At 38.6% G+C, this 22,177-nt stretch overlaps 1 protein-coding gene across 4 annotated transcripts in view; it reads left to right on the top strand.

The window, feature by feature from the left end:
- Window positions 1-2,433: 2,433 nt before the first annotated feature.
- RALBP1 (ralA binding protein 1) overlaps window positions 2,434-22,177 on the top strand; it is a 62,874-nt gene continuing 43,130 nt past the window's right edge. For 2 of the 4 annotated variants that reach the window (XM_072604239.1, XM_072604242.1), the window contains exon 1: window positions 3,857-3,993. The gene's annotated coding sequence lies outside the window, so the exon portion shown is untranslated. Of the gene's footprint in view, window positions 2,541-3,856; window positions 3,994-4,802; window positions 4,937-22,177 lie in introns of those variants that run through there. The other 2 variants (XM_072604241.1, XM_072604240.1) reach the window with 2 other exon arrangements.

Raw genomic sequence — 22,177 nt, 5'->3', positions numbered from 1 at the left:
TTGTTTCTTTTAGGTAAAACCTCCCCATGTTGCAGATGGGAGGAAAGAAGGGAAATGTAGTTCTGTCACAGTTGCTAAAATAGTAATGGGAAGTATTACAAAATAGTAAATGATGACATTTCCCCTGCATTGACCTCTTCTAATAATTTGACACTGTTGACCATCTCCTTCTCCATAATCTCTCCTTGCTGGGTTTTTGTGACATTTCTCTATTCTGATTTTTTCCCTACTTGCTGGACATCTCAGTCCCCTTTGCAGAATCATTATCCATATCCAGTTCCTTATATGTGGGTGGTCATGCTTGGTCATGAGTACTCCCCTCTTCTCTTTCTACACTCAGTGTCTTGGGGTTCCAGTTAATTCCCTTGGAGTCAACTATCATCTAAATACAGATGGCTCCCAAATCTACAGATCTAGCCTTGATCTTTCTCCTTAATTTTCAGTTGCTAGATGAACATTTCTACCTGAATGTCCTGCAGACATTTCAAATTCAACATATCTAACACAGAATTCATTCTTTTACCTCTAAAACCACTCTTCCTCTTAACTACCTTATTTTTGTTAAAGAAAATTCTTCCAATCATCCGGTCTCACATTCCAGGAGTCATCAATTTTTCACTCTCCCAAATCCTCCATATTCTATCAGTTGCAAAATCTCATCAATGCTTAGATCTGCACCTTATCCCTGGCTCCTAATTGATCTTTCTTCATCCATTTTCAATCTGCCTCCCACACAGCTGTCAAAGTAATTGTCCTCGACCATGTCACTCTGCTCAAAAAGCTTCAGTGACTCCCTACTGCCTCCTTTGTTTGCTATTTAAAGTCATTAGAAGTCTAGTTCTAGCATTTCTTCTTAGACTGATCAAACATTACTCTTGTTCAGGCACTTTGGCTCAGCTACTTGCTATCCTCAGCATAAGACACTCCATCTCTTGCCTCCATACCTTTATAAAGGCTGTTCCCTATTTCTGGAATGTTCTCCCTCCTTACTTCTATCTCTTGGATGCACTAATATAAAGGTTTAGGTCAAATGCCACTTCTTTTACAACAGGCATCTCCTGGTTCCCTCAGGTTGTTAATGTCAGCCACCCAATCATTCTGCATTTATTTTGCATAAATTCTATATTTATTTATTTGTGAATTTGTGGTAGTCCCCCAAAAGAATGAGGACAGAGACTGAGATCACTTTTTTATTTTGTATCCCTAGTGCCTAGCACAGTGCTTGACACATAGTAGGTATTAATAAAGGTCTGTTGGTTGATTCTTGCTGTCATATGACTATCCATCTTATACTTGTATCATATTTATTTGTATACATGTCCAAAATCCTTCCTCTCCTATTAGATTTTAAGTTTCCTAAGTTTGAGGAGTATTGTTTTTCATCCTTTTTTTCTTACTAGCATAGAGCCTTGGTGCTTACTAAATGTTTTCTTGAACTGACTTGAATCTTGGCTGTCACTAGTCTGACTTTGGTGAGCAAGTCACTTAACCTTTTTGAGCACTGTTTCCTTTATTTTAAAGAAGGATGATTGAACTAGATGATTTCTAATATCCATAGATCTTTGCTTAAAAAAACCTGAATTATATTCTTTTCTCAATCTCTTTATATTCTGCAGATTCAGGTTCAACTTTCAAAAATAAAATTCAATAAATTTAATTCCTTTATCATAAAGAATTGCTTTCTACATTATTTACATGTTGCCAAAGACAACAGACACAATACATCACAAAGTTGTAATTGACCTGGTACCATCACCTGGAATGAGATAGAAACCCTCTGGGTCTTTGACTCTGTGACTAAACCATTATTTCTGTAGAAAGCATCAACTAAGGGAATGGGTGTAATGCAATGGAAAGAGTGCTGAAGTCAAGGAAACCTGAGATTAAATTCTAGCTATCACTTACTTTCTGTGAAATCTAGAGGAAGCTCTTTAACATCTCTGGGCTTCCTCATTTGTAAAATGTCTAACAAAATTGCTTCTAGAATCTTTTCCATCTCTAAATCTATGATGATCACATCTGTGCCTAGAGGAAATAAGGTGGTGCCTACCTTAATTTTAAAATAACTGGTTTCATACATAATTCACCAAATCATTGAGGTGCATGTGGGAGAAGAATTATCTATGCATTTTATTTTTTAAAAACAATATAAAGACTAGAGATTAATAATATGCTATTTGGCATACTTCATTCACTTTATTCAACAAGTACTACTAAACAAAACTCATTGAGTTAAAGACAGATTGGAGGATACCACATAGGGCAATGAGAAAGCCAAGTATGGGAACACATAAAAGAGAAATTAGAAGGGCAGAATCAGTCCTTTCTAGCTCTGACATTTTTCTAGTTTAATGAGGCAGCAACTGTTTGGATTGCAGGGGGTGGGGAGGAGGGAGGAGTTAGAAAAGATTTCCAAGTTCAGTGTGGGTGGGGAGAATGAAGGGCAGCCTGGTGTGATGATATAAAGTTCCTAATGGACTTTAAGTCAAGACACCAGGTTTTGAATCCCCGATCGAGTACTTTCTAGCGTTGGACCTTGGGTAAGTCATATAACTTCTCTGATTCTCAATTTCTTAATCTCTAAAATGGGGAATGATAATAATCGTATCATCTATCTCAGACTCGATGGTAATGTGTTTTCACTCTTAAGTGCTATATGCATATAAATTTTTAACAAATGTCCAGAGGAGTTTGCGGGGGAAAAATTCGAATCCAGTTTTAGAGGAATTTAAATTAATTGGGGAAATCCAGGGAGTTATTTACCCAGGTGATGGTTGAACCTAGGGAAGCAGGTGATTCTCATCTCTTTGTCATTGATGGATGCATCAACACTACAATGAGTGGGGGGGGGGGGGGGGCTTTTGAGGATGGGAGAGATTTAGCGTTTTATGGAGTTTCTTGGTTCTCCAGTGGTTATCATCTTGCAGGTTTTGTAGACAATTTCGCTTATTATTTCTTATGATTCGTTAATCCAGGTGTGCATGCGGGTCACCGGGTCTCCCTGGTCTGAATTCAGGGTTTGCCCTCTTATCACTGTGCCAGGTTAAGTTGGTGGAGGAAAGCAGGTCACGCAGATCGGATGGTACCCCTAGGACCCAATCTCCCTTCCCTCCTTCCTCCCCTAGTGTCTCCCCTCCCCCGCCCCATCACTAACTCAGCATAATTCCTCTGCTCGCTTTGTTGCAGAGGTGCGTACTAGGTAGCGCCCGCCCTGGTGCCAGCTCCAGCTCTTGGTACCACCCCCCGTAAACCCTTTGCGATCCCCACCCTCCCAGATGCCAGGAAGGCGTCCCATCCCCGGCCAGGAACTTGGGCTGCGCTTTGAAACTGGTTTAACTAGTTTTTCGGGAGCTGGCGGCCGGGAAGAATGAAGCCCGCAGGGGCAAAGGGAGGGTCTGGCCAGCGGAGCACAGGTAGGGGCGGATGGCCCCTTCGGGACTCTGGGAAGGCTTCCAGGTGGGGCGCTTTCGCACAAGCTGCAGCGCTTCTCCAAAAACACTTCATCCCAACTTACACGTCCAACCATCCCTCCCTGCGGCTCCTCCCCCGGCGATCAGTGCGCAGACGCACGAGATGTGCGCGCTCTGCCACGGCGGGACGCCTTCCGGGAGTTGTAGTTCACCGCCGAAGGGGACTCCTCCACCAAGCCGAGCCCTTCGATCTCTCCGAGACTACAGCTCCCGACGTCCTCCGCGAGAGGGCACAGAGCGTCGTGTCTTTGACGGCCTCCGCCGTCGTCCAAAGGGAGTAGAGGCAACCGGGGAAGCCGGCAGCGGCGGGAGGAGGGGATGCGCTTGCGCGTTGCCCGGTTGGCCCCGTTCCGTCCCAGTCATTGTAAACAGGCGGCGGCGTAGAAAAGCTTGGGTGGGGTGGCGATGGGGTGCCTGGGGCTTGCCCGTGGCGCGGCCGAGGGGGCGGAGGCCACGGCGTGAGCGCGAGCGCGAGGCGGCGGCGGCGGCGAGGAAGAGGTCGGTCGCACCGCGGCTGGGGCAGGTCAGTCGCGTGCCCGGGAGTCGCAGCCCTTGACCCTCTCGCACTCTGTGGGGAGGGGGCGGGGGGGCTCCCCCTCCCTTTCCACCGGGCGCTGCGCCCCTTCTCTTCCCGGTCCCCGCACCACGTGAGGGTCTGATACTTCCGTCTCCCCAGTGCTTGTCAGGTGCCGCCCCCCTCACCTTTGACTTCGGGGGTTGGGGGCGTGGTTTTGAGAAAAGCGGGGTGTCAGGCCCTCACCCCCGCCCCCAGTTTACCCCGGGATGCCTCTCCTTGCCTGGACTCGTCCGGCCGCGTTTGTGCCGGGGTGTCTGGGAGGTCAGGAGGTCAGGCTCGTTCTTCTCACCTTCAGTGCTAAGAGACCTCCAAAGGGGCCCCCCAAGTCAGCCTTTAACCTAGAGCCAAAGGAAACCTCGGGACCCGGAGAAGGCGTTGGGGGTCTTCGCCTGCCGGGATGGAAGCCCGTTAGGATGTCAGGGTGTGCCGTTAGACGCTGCGGTGGCCCCTGGATTTAGGCTTCAAAAGGTGGAGAGATGGTAGAATCCTAGATTTAGAGCTGGGATGGGCTTTGGAAGGCAGATCCTGCTTTGGACCCTTGTTATTTGTGTGCTAGTCACTTCACCTTTCCGAGCCTCGGTTTTCTCACCTGTAAAATGGGGATAATAAAACACTATCCCCTAGGATTGTGAGATACCTGTAAAGCGAGTTGCAAACTTGAAGGATGGCTAGGAAATGCTGTTATCTAGTACAGGGGGTTCCTAAGGTAAGGCTCATTGTACCCAGAGCATAGAGTTCATGAACTTGGATGGAAAAACATTACGTTTTTTATTTTCACTAGTCTCTAGCTGAAATTTATAATTTTATTTAGTTTTTTTAAAACGTTTTTTAAGCTCCACACGCTTCACCAGCCTGTCACCAACCTGTCAAAACTCCCTGCACTTTACAGGTGAGTGGTTAAATAAGTGGCAGGGTTTGAGTCCAAGTTCTCAGAATCCGCATTCAGCATTTTTCCCCCAATTGTTTTTCACTGGTTTTTTCTTCCCACTGGAATACTCTTTCTCCTCACCTGCTGCCTCCCTGGCTTACCTGACTTCCTTCCTGTCTCAGCTGAAATCTTACTTGCTAGCTTTTCCTGATCCTTCAGTAAAGCTTCCCTACCCTCTAAGATTATCTCCAATGTATCCTATGTTGTTTGTTCATATTTGTTACAATGTTGTTCCCCGTGTTAGACTGTGACCTCCTTGAGGGAAAGGATTGTTTTTCTTTTCTTTTTTTGTATCCCTGACTTTTAGCACTGTACTCGGTACATAGTAGGTGTTTAACAAATACTAGTTAACTTGACCTCCTCTTTTCAGGATTAAGGCTTTTTTGAACTCACTTTTCAGATTCTTTTATGCTAAAACACTCTTTTTTGGGGGCAATTGGACAATTGGGGTAAAGTGATTTGCCCAGGGTCAGCTGGTAAGGTCTGAGGCTGTATTTGAATTCCGGTGCTATATCCTAGCTGTCCTTGTGCTGAAACATTCTGATGTCATTAAAAAAAAAATCTTTGTAATCTGAGAATGAAAATTATTTTTGTAGTATGAAAACAAAACATTCAGTACCTCTGTCTTTATCTAAAACAGCTATGGTTTTGAGATCTGAAATTTCACCTTTTTTAAGCCCTTCAGTAATAATTTGGTTTTGTGAAATTAAACTTATTGAAATAGTCCTGGGAAGAAACCCAGAATAATATTGTTATTTAGGTGTAGTGAACTCTTTGCTGAAGAGTAAAGATTTTCTGAGGACTCATTTGAACACTGAGGTTATGCTTAGCATTTATTACGTTCAGTACAATTTAGTTGAACTTTGTGTTGTGTGAGTTATAGTGTTGCTAACTTATTCTGAATAATGTCTACCTTTCTGCTATTCTTATGTGGCTGAAGTAATTTTGCAGTTCAGTTTGGTACCAGACCTGTCAAAACTCAAATAAGTGAAACTTAAAGATTCAAAGATAACATGACAATTAAATTTGGAATTATCCAGCTGTCTTAGAAAAGATTCTATGAATTCCCTCACTGGTTTTTTTTTACACCATGTAGTGTTCATTAGTGATGAAGTTGAATATAACAGTTGGTGAAGACAAAACTGTAGATAAGTATTGGTTTCTCAGTTTGTAAATGAATGATAATCTCTGAATTGTAGATACAGTCGTTCAAGACTCAGTCAATAAACATTGATTAAGCACCTACTATGTGCCAGTCACTCTGTTAAGTGCTGTAACTATTTGGAAAACATTATACTAGACAAAAGTCACTTTTAAAAATGTGATTACTAACTTGCATGTTCTCTCACATGCTCCTTTTCCCTTATTCTGCAAGATTTAAAAGGCTGGAAATGTACTTGAATATTCAGATACTTGATTTTTTCAGCCATTTCTCAATAAATGATTTGTTTAGTAGTGTCTCTTTACCTAGGCAATTGTACCTGGGCAGAGTGAATAGCCAGAAAAAATTTCTTTTAATTATTTTTAAATTTAATCAGGAACATGAACTTATTTTTTTGCGTTGTTTATTTCTTTCTATCCTTCTTAAATATTTATTGATTCCCTGTTTTGTGCGAGGCATTGTATAAGATAGTTTCTGGCTTCAAGAATCTTTATAATGTATTTGAAAAGATAAAATAAATGCATTCAACAGACAATGTATTTGTAATCTACTATGTGCAAAGTACTTTACTAGGGATTGTGGAAAATATGAATAGCAAAATATGACTCCTAAGGAATTTACAGTCTTTTGGGGAGAGATAAGCCACATACATAAATGTAACACAAAGTAGCAGTGCATGAGAAAGATACAGATTGTTAAGAGATTTCATATTAGGGAGAGATTATCAAGTTGGAAGGGGAGCATAGATGCTTTTATAGAGGTAATGGTATTTGATCTGGACCATGGAGAATCTAAGAACAGGATGTGACATAAGCAAAGGCATAGAGGTAATAAAGCAAAAGTAATTTTGGGGAAATGCTGAGAAAGTGTAGTTTAGCTGGAGTATTGGCTCTGTATAAGGGAGTGGTGTGTCATAAATTTGAGAGGAAGATTCAAACAGGAATTGGAGAGAGAGGAGAACGGAAGTAGAATGCACAGGCCTTGGATACTAGGTAAAGAAGTTTGGACTTTATTCTGGGACCTGTGAAGAACTATTGAAAGTTTAAGGGCAGGGAAGTTAAACTGGTGTAGTGGAAGGGGGATGAGATGACCTTGTTTTCAGTCCCAGTTCTGTTATTTCAGGAAGGCAGTTTATCAAAGAAGCTGTTAAACTCTTTGGTCCTCAGTTTCCTCACTTCTTAACTGTGGGGATTGAACTAGATGGTTTTAGAGATGCTTTCCATTTCCATTAAAGTGTAATTGGGCAATATTTAACAAAAATACATAAAAATACAGTAGAACATAGTTAATATGTGGTTTTCTAAGTCAGTATGTAGCCAGCAGGGATCTTTATATATGGTTTAGTGCTCTACCCTCTTCTTTGAGTTTGACCACTGGTCTAGAGAGGTTCTGACTGGAGATAAATATAAATATATGTTATCGTTATAGAAGTGATAGTGATAACCTTGTAGAATGGATAAGGCATCAAAAAAGAAAATGTAAGATTAGAGATAAAATCTTAAATGTATGAAAAGTTAAGTAAAAAGTTAGATAACAGAAAGCATTAATACAAAAAAATCATAATGTCTCAGATTTAGAGCTGGGAGGAACCTTACATTTTACAGATGAAGGAACCAAAGCCCATAGTGGCTAAATGACTTTCCTAAAGTAACAAACTCTTAGTGGCAGGGATGGGATTTGTCTAGTGTTCTGGATGTCACAGGGCATGTGGTTCGTTGCCAAATAGCTGACATGTATGGTAAGTGTTATCAGAGGAGTTCACAGTTGAGTGAGGCTACTTTGGTTAGAGAAGTCTTCATGATGAGATAGAGAATTTTTATATATTGAGAAGAAAGGGCATTTTTTCATAAACCCTTGTTTTTGAAGACTTTGTAATAATCCTTTTCATCTTATGATAGCACCACCTCCCAGGGTTGTTGTTTGGATCAAATGAGGTAATATTTGTAAAGCTCTTAGCACATTGCTTGGCACATAGTAGGGTGCTACATAAATGTTTATTATTATTAATTATCATCTTTCCAAGTTGAAAAAAATCCTCATTTTTTTTAGCCTTTTTTTTTTTGCCCCTGTGAAAACTTACCTGCCTTTTCATTTAGTTGCCTTCTCAGTCCTTTTCAGCTCTCATCTTTTTTGAAGAGCAGCAACTAGAACTTTAAATAGTATTTTACATTAGAACAATATCTGTTGTTTTGTTTGTCCTTCGTTCTCGAAGAGGACCATGACATCAAGATGATGACATGACTTGCACTTGATTTTGATTTGAGTGAGTGCACTTGACTTTCTTTTCCTGAGCCACCTGGGTCTAGTGGCTTGATGTTCATCAGGAGGACTGGAGTGAGTTGCTCTGTCTTCAAGGTTTAGGTTACTTGCCAGGGGTCACACAGATACTAGGAACTCAGATCTTCCTGACTTCAAAGCTGACTCCCTATCCACTGTAATGCTGTCTCTTCCATCAGAGTTTATTATGGTAGTAATAAATGTATTAGAAATAAAAACAATAGCATAATCTCATGAATGATAATGTATCTAACCTAAAATATTTGCAGTTCCAGTCGGTGCTGTTTAAAGACAGACATAATAGGGCTGAGATGGAACTTCCCCCTTGTTAGGGGAGTTTTCTCACCTGGGAATTTCATACCAGAGAAATCACAAGTTTAGTTTCTATCCCTATTCTTAACTGGGACTCTCCATTATGGAGTGGTAGAGATTAACAGCTCATTTAGAGACCTGTTAGTGTATTTTTTGAAAGAAGTCACGTTAGCTAGAAGTTTGGACTTATGATACCACACCTGGTATATTATAGCAGTTATTGAAATGATTGTAGCATGTTCTGCATGAACAAATTTACATGCATGTACATATATTTGTATATATAGACATTTACACATGTATGTAAAATCAGAGCACATAGAAAAAAGTTACCAGTTTATTACCCCTAACACTTGATGAGTCCTGGGAATATTGAAGGAGTTACACATTTTTGAAAGAAATTTTACATTTTTATGCCTTTTATGTTAATAACAAAGACAAGTTTAAACTTATAATAAAATAGGTTCCCTTTCACTTTTGTGTTTATATCCTAAGCACTAAGCAAAATTGCCTTGTATATATAGTGAGTGCCTAATAAATGAGTACTGATTGATTTTTTTTTTATCAGTATCTTTGGACTTTAATGTATACTACCTTCTTATACCCAGTCTAAAATGTTACATAAGTATGCTTTGTGTTTTAAACTGTTCTTGTTGCAGTTATAGAGCAATTTTGTTTATAAGGTGAATATGAATAAGCACAGTATAATCTGAGTATATAGAAATTTCTTTAAAAACAGTCTGTAAATCAGCAGTTGTGTATTGATGGACTTCTAAACTAAATCATGCTTATGGCAGGCTTGATTTATCTCTTCAACATAATTTACGAGATTGTTTTGTTTGTGCTTTACACATTTTTAGATATTCTCATCCTTTTCCTTAAATTGGGCCCTTGTGTATAAATAAAAAATCTCATGCACCCTTTGTAAAATCACTCCATTTTGTTGTAGTGTTTATATTTTATAGTAAGAGTGCTACAAGTCACAAATAATAAAAGAAATAGAAATCAAAGTAGCATCTGAGGCTTCAACTTATACTCAGCAAACAAATTGGTAAAGTTGACAAAAGATGGGACTGTGTGTGTGTGTGAGAGAGAGACTGTAATTAAAGACTGGCATGTTAATGAATCATTGGTGGAGCTGTAAATTAGTATAACCATTCTGGAAAACAGTTTGGAATTATGCAGATAAAATGACTAAAATGTCCTTGCCCTTTGTCTCACATTTTTTCCAATGCTAGATATGTACTCCAAGGAAGTCGTTGATAAATGACCAAAGTATGTCTAGCATCACTTTTTGTGGTAGCAAGGGACTAGAAACAAAGTATATGAATGTAATGGAATGTTACTGTACTATAAGAAATGATTAGCACAATAACATAGAAGAAAAGAATTACATATAAGTAGAACAAAGTGGATAGAGCCGGGAGGGAAAAACCTATAGTAACAACATGTAAATGGAAAGAACAACCACCACAAAGCAATTGAAAGTGAATGTTGCAGAGTTAAAAAGAAGAAACTGGGCCCCAAAGAAAAAATATTAGAAGATGTTTCCCTTTACTCCTTTGTAGAGATGGTTGTGGGGGATAGGAGTGTTTGCATTAGTTTGGTTTGCAGCATCCAACGAAATGTCATATTTTTTTTAATATAATGATTAGTTTTGCTGAATTTTTTTTTCTCCTTTTTAACAAAACATTCTTACAAGGATAGGAATCTCTAAAAGGGAGAGCATTACAGTGGGAAAATATATGCAGTGTCAAAACAAATGATAGCAATAAAAAAATCTATTTTTAAAAAATCTTACATGACTGGACCACGCTATAATATGGCAAAATCATCTTTTGGTTGGTCACCTGGGATTAAGTTAGGTGGTCTGTGAGAATCTACTCTAGCCCATCCTGGTATTGTCAACTGCTTTCTGTAATACTGCTCTAAAATTTTTTTTGAAGAAATTCTGAGCTAAAACACCGAATGTGAGCATTTCCACATAAAAAGTAGAACAGAAACAGGATCATACTTGAAACTGAGAGTCTATTATGCGTCGTTCTTCCTTTAAAATATGTAATGATTGGAACATGTAACTTTTCGGAGCTGTTTGCTTGTCAGTGTGTAACATTGTTTTGTTACATCATGTTTCTGTGGATCTAGTTAATGAAATCTGAGAAAAACAATGTGCCATCCTTGTCACCTTTTGATTTGAATTTAGAATAGTAAAAATCTAACATTTAAAAAAGAGATAAATCTTTGAGTTGAATTAATTTTTTAAAAATTTCATATTAAATTAATTCAGTCATGAATAATTCATGCAGGGACTGATTGTTTTTGTATCTCCAGTGCATAGCGCAGTGACTGGTACAAGAGCCCTTAACAAATGCTTGTTGATTGATTGATGATCCTGGTAGTTTTAGTGGACACTGACAAGACAGCCAGAAATACTGATGTGTTACCTTAGTTCAAAGGCATGGGAAGAGGGAAGTGAGAAGCAGATTATATTATGCTTTTCATGATACATCTGAAGTATTGCGTTCACTTCTGACCGCTGGGTTTTTTTTTTTTAAATTTATTTATTTAACTTTTAACATTCATTTTCACAAAATTTTGGGTTCCAGATTTTCTCCCCATTTGTCCTCTCCCCCCACACCAAAACACCAAGCATTCTAATTGCCCCTACCACCAATCTGCCCTCTCTTCTATCATCCCTCCCTTCCCTTGTCCCCATCTTCTCTTTTGTCCTGTAGGGCTAGATAACTTTCTATACCACATTACCTATATTTCTTATTTCCTAGTAGCAAGAATAGTACTCAACAGTTGTTCCTAAAACTTTGAGTTCCAACTTTTCTTCATCCCTCCCTCCCCACCCATTCCCTTTGGGAAGGCAAGCAATTCAATATAGGCTGTATCTGTGTAGTTTTGCAGATGACTTCTATAATAGTCGTGTTGTGTAAGACTAACTATATTTCCCTTCATCCTATCCTGCCCCCCATTGCTTCTGTTCTCTCTTTGGCTCCTGTCCCTCCCCAAGAGTGTTGACCTCAAATTGCTCCCTCCTCCCATTGCCCTCCGTTCCATCATTCCTCCCACCCTGCTTATCCCCTTCTCCCCCACTTTTCTGTATGGTAAGATAGGTTTTCATACCAAAATGAGTGTGCATTTTATTCCTTCTTTAGTGGAATGTGATGAGAGTAAACTTCATGTTTTTCACTCACCTCTCCTCTTTTTCCCTCCACCAAAAAGTCTTTTGCTTGCCTCTTTTATGAGAGATAATTTACCCCATTCCATTTCTCCCTTTCTCCTCCCAATGTATTTCTCTCTCACCCCTTAATTTCATTTTTTTAAGATATGATCCCATCCTGTTCAATTCACTCTGTGCTCTGTGCTGTGTGTGTGTGTAATCCCACCAACTACCCAGATACTGAAAAGTTTCAAGAGTTACAAATATTTCTTTCCATGTAGGAATGTAAACAGTTCAACTTTAGTAAGTCCCTTATGACTTCTCTTTGCTGTTTACCTTTTTATGCTTCTCTTCATTCTTGTGTTTGAAAGTCAAATTTTCTTTTCAGCTCTGGTCTTTTCATCAAGAATGCTTGAAAGTCCTCTATTTCATTGAAAGACCATTTTTTTCCCCTGAAGTATTATACTCAGTTTTGCTGGGTAGGTGATTCTTGCTTTTAGTCCTAGTTCCTTTGACCTCTGGAATATCATGTTCCAAGCCCTTTGATCCCTTAATGTAGAAGCTGCTAGATCTTGTGTTATCCTGATTGTATTTCCACAATACTTGAATTGTTTCTTTCTAGTTGCTTGCAATATTTTCTCCTTGACCTGGGAACTCTGGAATTTGGCTACAATATTCCTAGGAGTTTCTCTTTTTGGATCTCTTTCAGGCAGTGATCTGTGGATTCCTTGAATACTTATTTTGACCTCTGGTTCTAGAATCTCAGGGCAGTTTTCCTTGATAATTTCATGAAAGAAGATGTCTAGGCCCTTTTTTTTGATCATGGCTTTCAGGTAGTCCCATAATTTTTAAATTGTCTCTCCTGGATCTATTTTCCAGGTCAGTTGTTTTTCCAATGAGATATTTCACGTTATCTTCCATTTTTTCATTGTTTTGTTTTTGTTTTGTGATTTCTTGGTTTCTCATAAAGTCATTGGCCTCCTTCTGTTCCATTCTGATTTTTAAAGAACTATTTTTCTTTAGTGAGCTTTTGAACCTCCTTTTCCATTTGGCTAATTCTGCTTTTTAAAGCATTTTTCTCCTCATTGGCTTTTTGAACCTCTTTTGCCAATTGAGTTAGCCTATTTTTCAAGGTGTTATTTTCTTCAGCATTCTTTTGGGTCTCCTTTAGCAAGCTGTTGACCTGCTTTTCATGCTTTTCTTTCATCTCATTTCTCTTCCCAGTTTTTCCTCTACCTCTCTAACTTGATTTTCAAAATCCTTTTTGAGCTCTTCCATGGCCTGAGCCCAATGAATATTTATTTTGGATGTTTGGGATACAGAAGCCTTAACTTCTCTGTCTTTCCCTGATGGTAAGCGTTGTTCTTCCTCATCCAAAAGGATGGGAGGAGATATCTGTTCACCAAGAAAGTAACCTTCTATGGTCTTATTTTTTTTCCCCTTTCTGGGCATTTTCCCAGCCAGCTACTTGACTTCTGAGTTTTCTCTCCACACCCACCTTGCCTCCAGTTCTGCCCAGCTAGTGCTTGGGGGCTGAGATTCAAATGCTGCTTCCCAGCCTCAGGGCTTTCAGTGGGGGTGGGGCTGCTATTCAGTGTGAGGTTCAGTTCAGGTGCTCAGTTGGGAGCAGGGCTGCTGCACGGGGCTCAGTTCCCTCAGGGGGTTTATGAGGAGACCTTCCACTATGGATCCAAGCCCCTGCCTGCTTTGGGAGCCCTTGTCCTCTGCTGCCTCCACTGCTGCCTCCGCTGCTGCCTCCTGAGGGGGCCTGAGTTAAGGAAACACCCTACTCACCTTTCAGCAAGCAAGCTGAAAAGACCCTCTCACTGACCTTTGGCACCTGTGGGTGGAGGGACCTGCGCTGCTGCTGGAGATTCTGTCCTTGAAGCCTGCTCGGATCTGCTCCCCTTGGTGCTGCCCGGCCAAGGCAGAGCTGGGCTCTGTTCTGGGGTCCGGTGCGCGACGGACCTTTCATGTCAGTTTTTCAGGTTTCTGTGGAACAGAAATCTCCACTTCGTTGTTCTGTGGCTTTTGCTGCTTCAGAATTTGTTGGGAGTTCTTCTTTACAGGTATTTTATGGGCTGTGGGTTAGGAGCTAGCATATGTGTATCTTTCTACTCTGCCATCTTGGCTCCTCGAAGCTGACCACTGGGTTTTAAGAATGATCTTGATAAGCTGAGTAACATTCACAGGAAGTTGTCTAGGATGGAGCAGACCCTTGAAATAATGCCATTTGAGAATATTTACAAGAAGCTGAGGTTAGCCTGGGAAAGAGAAGACTTAGACATAACAGTAGGGGGGCATCCTTTTCCCTACAAATCCCCAAGTATTAGATTTCTTTGATTGATCTCAGAGGCAGAAGCATGGGCCGTGAGATAAAGAAAATTTTTTTTAAGTTTTAAATTTAAATTTAAAAATTTATCTTTTATAATTTTATTTTTTATTCTGAACTTAGGAAATGCTCATTTCCTTGTACATTGTAGAACAAAAGAGGATTATATATGAAACTGCCAATTTTATGTATGGCTTGCTTTTCTTTTAAAAAATATAAGAAATTCAACAGGTAAATTTCAAAGCAATTCTGCTTGTCTCTCATTCTTCTGACCTTCCTTCCATTCTCTTCTCATTTAAAAGGGGAGAAGAATCCAGTCCTACCCCTTTTGCTTATGCCTTCCCCACCAAAAATGGTGTGGGGGGGTACTTTGTAACAAATTTCCACATTGCCCACTGTCTCATTTTGCATCTTGAGTCCATCATCCTTGGTCATTTCATTTTTCAGAGTTCTTAAGTCTTTCACAGTTGTTATTGTATAAATTGTTTTCATGGTTCTACCCACTTTACTTTGCATTCGCTTATACATGTCTCCCCAGATTTCTCAGAAACTCTTTCATCATTTCTTACCACATTGCATTCATATATAAGGAAACACTTCTCATCTGAGCTATTTCAAAATTGAATGGGCTCTACCTGTAAGTTGTGTTGCCTTTCATTATAGATCTTTGAAGGGCCAGATAAACACTTGTTAGGATTTTATAGTGAAGATTCTTGGTCAGATATAGAGTACTAGATGACCTTTCCAACTCTTGAAAATTTGTGATACCATAAAGGGAGAAGAATTAAAGATAACAGTACTAACATGTTGTGAGTGAGTGAAAGTAAGTGACTGTTATTATTAATGCCACAGACAGAAAGAAATCGAGGGAAAGTTTTGAATATTTTGATTTTGAGGTACTAGAGATTGGTTAGAGTGTAAACTCTTGCAGGCAGAGAATGTTTCTGCTTTAGGCCAAAGCCAAGATTATTACAGTAGATGCAACAACTTAAACATCTAATAAGTATATATTAGAGAAGGAACCATGTGGAGATGTGCGTCTGGAACTTGAAGTCAGAACTAAATAATTGAGATTTACAAGTTTTCTACATAGAGTAGTTGAAAACCTCAAACTACCATGTATACAGTGTATACAGTATAATAATAATAATAATACACAAATACTGTGTATCTCCTTTCATAGACTCATAAAAAAAAGTTCTAGCATTCTTTCCTCTTCTCAGTCCCTCATGACTGGTAAGTTAAAGAGTTTTGTGAATTCTACCTCTACAGTATATCTTTGGTTAGTTGCTTTCTTCTACTGGCTTTTTGCTACTGTTTCATTTACCTTTAATCTTTTGGTTCAAATCTTTATCACCCCTTGCCTGAACTACTTACTAATTGGTTTTCTCGCCTCTAGTCCTGTTTCCAATTTTTTTCTGTGAAATCAGTATTCCTGAGTCACAGATCTGATCACGGTGCTCCTTTTTTCGAGAATCTTTAGTGCAAGGGGTTCTTGATCTTTTTTTGTGTTGTGGAATCATTTGGCAGTTGGGTGAAGCCTGTGGACTCTGTCTTAGAATAGTGCTTTTAAAATGCATAAAATGAAAATATATAGCATTACAAAGGAAACTGAAACTTCTTTTTTCTTTTGACTTCACCTTTCTATCCACAGTCTGTTAGAGACAGACTGGCCCATCTCTATCTCCTGTACACCATACTTCATGCCCAACCTCTCTGCTAAGAAGGTTAGGGAGGGCCTGTGGGGGGCTGGTGTTGTCTTCTGTTAAATGAGGGGGTTATATACTTGAAGATGTTTTAGGGCTGTTACAGCTCTAACTCTATGACCTCATGATCCTATATTTTGTTTTTCATTATCTGTTTACATCTTGTTACTCTTCAAAGATAGGGACTGCTTTATTTTTTGCTTTTGCAAATGCTTGTTGGATTGGATTGGAGTGGAGTGAATAATATATTACCTTATTGTTTGTCCTTGTTCTTGTAGAGGAGGACCATGACATCAGGAATGTGATTCTTGACTTGTGACTTGCAAGTAAATTGGATTTGAGTGAGGGAGGGCTGTGCAGTCACTAGCCTCACTTTCTCCTCTGGTGCCATCTGGCCTCAGTGGCAAGATATAGATCAGGACAACTGAAGATGGCCCTAAGGTCTTTACCATGACTCAGTTTGACTAAGGCAACTCCTTTTCACTGATTAAGGCTAGGTAAGAAGAATGGCCTCTTTCACCTAGTCAAACCTAGAAGGGGAAGAACCTCCAGGTTCCTGGCCAAAACAGTTGCTATTTTCATTCACTCTGAACTCTTCCAAACAAGGACCAGGTGGGGCTTGGGCTGGGATTTATTGTTGGCCAATCAATGATAGCCAAAGTGATTTGGTTTTTAACAACAACAACAATAATAGCAATAATATAATTACATATAATAATATTACCTGGTTGGTTGGTTGTTGTCCTTGGTTCTCAAAGAGGACCAAAATGATATCACTATGATAAAGTGAAGTTTCAATGTGTCCAACTTTGGCTGATCAGACCAATAAGAGTTCAGAATGCTCTACCACAGGTTAGGCACAGATGGTCCATGTGAACATTTGGGGTCCATGTCCAGATTTGCCCATCCTGCATTTCCTTTGGGCTGTTTGAAAATTCTGCGTTGCTTATAGAGCACAGCATCTTCTCTAATGTGGGCACGCCATGCTGAGTGGTCCTGTGCCAGTGTCTCCCATGTTGCACGATCAAATCCAAAGTTCTTGAGAGAGACCTTGAGAGTGTCCTTGTATCGCTTCTTCTGACCACCATGTGATCACCTGCCCTAGGCATAAAATAGTCTCCATAAAATAGTGTTTTTGGCAAGCATATGTTTTGCTTTCGAACAATGTGGAGTTGTACTCTCTGAAGCATAGTTTGAATGCTTGGCAGTTCAGTTTGAGCAAGGACTTCAGTGTCTGGTGCCTTATCCTGCCAGATGATCTTTAGAATCTTCCTAAGACAGTTCAAATGGAAATGATTCAGTTTCCTGACATGGTGCTGGTGGACTGTCCACGTTTCACAGGTATACAACAATGAGGTCAGCACAATGGCTCTATAAACCTTCAGTTTGGTAGTCAGTCTAATACTTCTCTCCCAAACTTTTCTTTGGAGCCTCCCAAACACTAAGCTAGCTCTGGCAATGCATGTGTCAACCTGATTGTCAATGTGTACATCCTTGGAAAGTACACTACCATTCTAGCATTCAGAACTTTTCCATTTGTTGTAACTGATGACTCCATGTATGGCATGTTTGCCTGGGTTCTAGATAGTGGACAATGCTCTCATGCCTTCTCAGTCATCAGTGGAGTGAAACAGGTCTGTGTGCTTGCTCCCATGCTTTTTAGCATAATGATTTCAGCCATATTGTCAAATGCTTTCAATGAGGATGAACATGACATCAAGGTCAAATACTGTACTGATGGTAAATTCTTCAATTTGAAAAGGCTACAAGCCAAGACCAAAGTGGGGAGGGAGTGTTGGTGCATGATTTTCTGTTTGCAAATGATTGTGCACTCAATGCAACCTCTGAAGCTGAGATGCAACAAAGTATGGATCAATTCTCTGCTGCCTGTGCTAATTTTGGTCTAATAATTAACACCCAGAAAACACAGGTGCTCCAGCTGTCACCGCCACACCATCCATATCTGGAACCATCGGTTACAGCAAATGTAGAAGTTTTGAATGCTGTGGATAAGTTCACTTACCTTGGTGGTATACTTTCCAGGGATGTACGCATTGACAATGAGGTTGACACATGTATTAATATTACCTAGAGAAGGAGTGAACAAGGGTAGAAATATGGAGGCAGCAGATCTTAGGCAAAACCATCTAAAGAGATGCAGGTGAAATAGAGAGCCAGTGAAAAGATATATACTTACATACATATATATACATATATATGTAGTCCTAATAATCTTAGCTCATAAATAGGTTCGTTACATTATTTGTTAGTTTGTCCTAGGTTGGAGGTATTAGAGTTAAAAGACATCACACTGAATGTTGGATTAGAATTTTCAAGCAGAAGTATCCTAGAAATTCTTAAGAGCTTCCTTTCCTACATTGTCATAATCAGTATTAGAATAGATATGCCCTGATTCCCCTGATGATACAGTCTCAGTGGTAGGGTTTTGGTGACATAATTTAAATTTGAAGAAATCCAAAACCATTTCCCTTTTGTGAGAGATGAATTGAACTTTTTTTTTTCACAGAAAACATGTAATATCTGTAATACCAGTGATAATCATTTAATATCATTTTTGAACCCTTAGTAGGAGCCAGAGCCAGAACTGATCAACCAGAACAAGAGCCTGGACCTAATAGCCTCTTTGTTCTCTAAGTAAACTCACAAAACAACTCTTCCTATGTCAATAAGGCCAGCTGGGGCTGACTTAAGAGCATTCTTTCTGTTTATGACCATTGAAGATGAGAACCTTAACCTGAGACACTATCGTGAATAATGGGACTTTTTCTTAATATTTATGGACACATACTATGTTATGCCATGTTAATGATAAGGAAAACACAGATATCTTGGGTCTTAATTTTAATTGACACTTTGTCAACTGTCTTATTGTATTTACCACCTATTCAATTAAAATGCTGTTTAGCCTGTTTGCCTCTTTAACCAAACTTTCAGGTCAACACCAGAAAGATTGTACATTGTTAAGGGAATTCCTTTAAAAGAATTTGTATCATGTTATTCTATAAAGAAAATGAGGAATGTTGCAGTAGTGTAGATCCACCATGGGGTGGGATGAACCCTAGAATGCTTGCTAATGGGAAGCAGGTGGGAAATTCAAATTGGAAACAGGTCACAAAAAGGCTTGCAGTGGTCTAAACAAATGTAGCAGGTCATGAGGAGCTACCCATTCATTGAGGGAGAATGAACGTAAAAATGAATAAAACTTTCTTTTGCTTACTCCTGTGTAAGATTCTACTTTTGGAATTTTCCAACACCTTTGCTCTGATTTTTCCCTTAGGCTGTGTCTTAAGAATGATGCCAATTTATTGTGACAGTCAATTTAATGGTATTTAAACACCGTAAAATATTTCTTTATTATGATGAAAATATGGCATACTAATTGTTATTATCCAAATTAGGTTTTATCCGGAATACTCATGATTCTGTTTAGGTTATGCGTAGTTCAAAGAAGATTTGTGGGGATATAGAATGGAAAGAACTGGACTTGAAGTCAGGAGACTTCTATTCATGTTATGGCTTTGAACTGAATGTCAGTGGACTAGTCAGTCACTTAAGTACTCTGAGACCTGGTTTGTCATCTGTAAAATGGAAATATTATACTGTAGATTCATACCATCTACAAGGTTGTTGTGAGGAAAGTGCTTTGTGAGACACTTGTGAGTTATTCTTTGGGACCACATACACTGAGGAACTGAAGTGTATTTGATCAACAAAAGACAGTACTTACTATCCAAGTCACCATTTATCAGACTTGTATTATATGTGACAAGTTAGTTTGTGATTTTCCTAGGAGTTAACGCATCTGTTCTCTTGGTGATTTTATTTTCAATGTGACAAAATTGAAGATCAAAAGTCAATTAGATGTAGAGAAATAGTAAGTATCCCTGCTTAACTCTTCAATTGCAATGAGAAAGAAACCTACCAAGGTGGTCCAGTGTGGTTCAGCTGGTCATTTTAACAAGTGGTTGTTTCAGAATGCTATCTTGTCTACACATTCATATATGAAACATGTGTTCTGCAGTTCTACATTAGATAATCACCCCCATTAGAATGTGAGTTCTTTAGGACATGGACTGTTTCTGTGGTTTTTGTATCCCTAATGCTGAGCACAGTATCTGGCACACACAGTAATTGCTCAATAAATGCTTATTATCTGTTTAATCATTTTGGTGGAGTTGATTGAAAACGGGAGTTCTGGTACTATTTACTGTACCTAGTATACACAGATTATGGTTTTCAATGCAGTTCTAGAGGGCAGGGATCATACACCATACATATATACATACATACATCTATGTTGTGTGTATGTGTTTTGTTTTGTTTTTTTCCTTCAGAACATCTAGTTTGATGTGCTGGGGATTCAGTGGAAATGTCTGGAGCACCTTCATTAAGCCCTGAATTATCTGATAGCATTTGAGTTTCAGAATAATTGAAATAAGCAACAGATATTCAAGTGGATTTGAAATCTTACTGATAGGAATATTTTTTTCAGCAATACGGATTAAATACGTTCTTATGGTCAAGAAATAGTAATTATAGTAGGTTCGTGTAGCATTATATCTTTCAGATCCAGTTTTCTATGGAATGTTGCTTGTAGAAATCTGCATGTACCCTTCTAATGTCTTCATTAGGAAGATATTTGGTGTACAAGTAGATTATTCTCATGGAAATATCTGTGTGCAATTGTATCCATGTTAATCTTAATATGCATCCATTTTCCATTTTCCAGCATCAATAACTTGGTTAAATACATCAAACTGTAGATGTTCTAAGCTGTATACTATGTCTTATTATTCTTTCTAAAAAATGTTTAGTTTTACCCCCCTCTATTTGTCTCCAGTTAAAAAAGAAAACGGTATAGCAAAAGTAGTAAGTTCTAACAAAAAAAGACCGTCAAGCAAAATATCTATACACTTGCCATCTCTAAAAATGTATGTGTCTTATTCTTTAGCTCACTCTTCTATCTGGAGATAAGCTTCATTATTAGTCCTCTGGAATCATGATTGGTCATTGTATTAATAAGAGTTCTTAAGTCTTTCAAAAGTTTTTATCCTTATAATGTTTTTGCTGTATATTCTGTTTCTGCTCATTTTACTCAGCATTATCTCTTCCTACAAGAGTTCTCAAGTTTCCCAGAAATCCTTTTGTCATTTCTTCCTGCCCAATAATATTACATGATATTAATGCATCATAGTTTATTATCCATTCTTCAACTGATGGTCATCCCCTTTGTTTCTATTTTTTAAAAAATTTAATTTCTCATTCTACCTTCCTTTGGGGACAGGCTTCTTTTTTGTTGTGTGACATCTTACTGATTTTAGAGATACTGAGACCATATATACTGGTTATCAGGGTTTTTTCTTTTTTCTGTCCCCAAAACTTTTCCTGCATTTATTAATGTAATTATGTGATTTTGATTGTTTTAGTTACTAATAAGGTTATATTATTAATAAGCTTAACTCTTGAGGTTGTGATCAAAACCTCAGAGTTTAATTAAATTTGAGATTGTCTAATTATTTGTGATTTGGAGAATTTTTTCATATGTCTGTTAATATCTTGTATTTCTTATTTTTTGTGGGGGGGGGGCCTTAAAATTTTATTCAATGATTTTTTTCCATTATAGAACAGTTCATATCCCTTAATTGTTATTAGTTTTATGGATGACTCTTTTTCTTAGAAATTTGAATCTGTCTTCTTTATCTTGGAAATGAGACCTTTATCAAAAAATTTGCTGCAAAAGACTTTTTTTTAACTATTATTACTTTTCTAATTTTAAGTATATTGGTTTTTGTACAAAACTTTTTAGTGTCATTTATTTATGGTCATTTATTTAAAAATTTTTTCAGTTCCAAATTTCTTTACCTTTCATTAGCCTGACCCCACTCGTTGAGAAGGCAAGCAACATGATACCCACTGTACATTTGAAATCATGCAAAAATATAGTTACATATCAACCATGTTCAGGCAAAACCTTTTTCGTTTTATGTAATCAAAATTGTTCATTTAAAACTTCTCTGAACCTCTCTATATTCATAGATCTGAAAGGAATTTTTTTCCCTCTGATTTATGTATGTCTTAAATCAAATAGTCTTTTTGAAGCTAATCTTGGGATCTGAAATGAATGAATGTTGGTCTAAAACCAATTTCTGCCAGACTATATTCCAGTTTTTTCAACAGCTTTTATTGAATAGTGAGTCTTATTCTAGTAGTTGAGGTCTTTTTT

This window comes from Notamacropus eugenii, chromosome 4 (genome assembly GCF_028372415.1).
Source record: "Notamacropus eugenii isolate mMacEug1 chromosome 4, mMacEug1.pri_v2, whole genome shotgun sequence".
In the NCBI taxonomy this organism is placed as follows: Eukaryota; Metazoa; Chordata; class Mammalia; order Diprotodontia; family Macropodidae; genus Notamacropus; species Notamacropus eugenii.
Note: the sequence above shows the minus strand (reverse complement) of the source record. Positions and strands in the feature narration are given on the sequence as shown.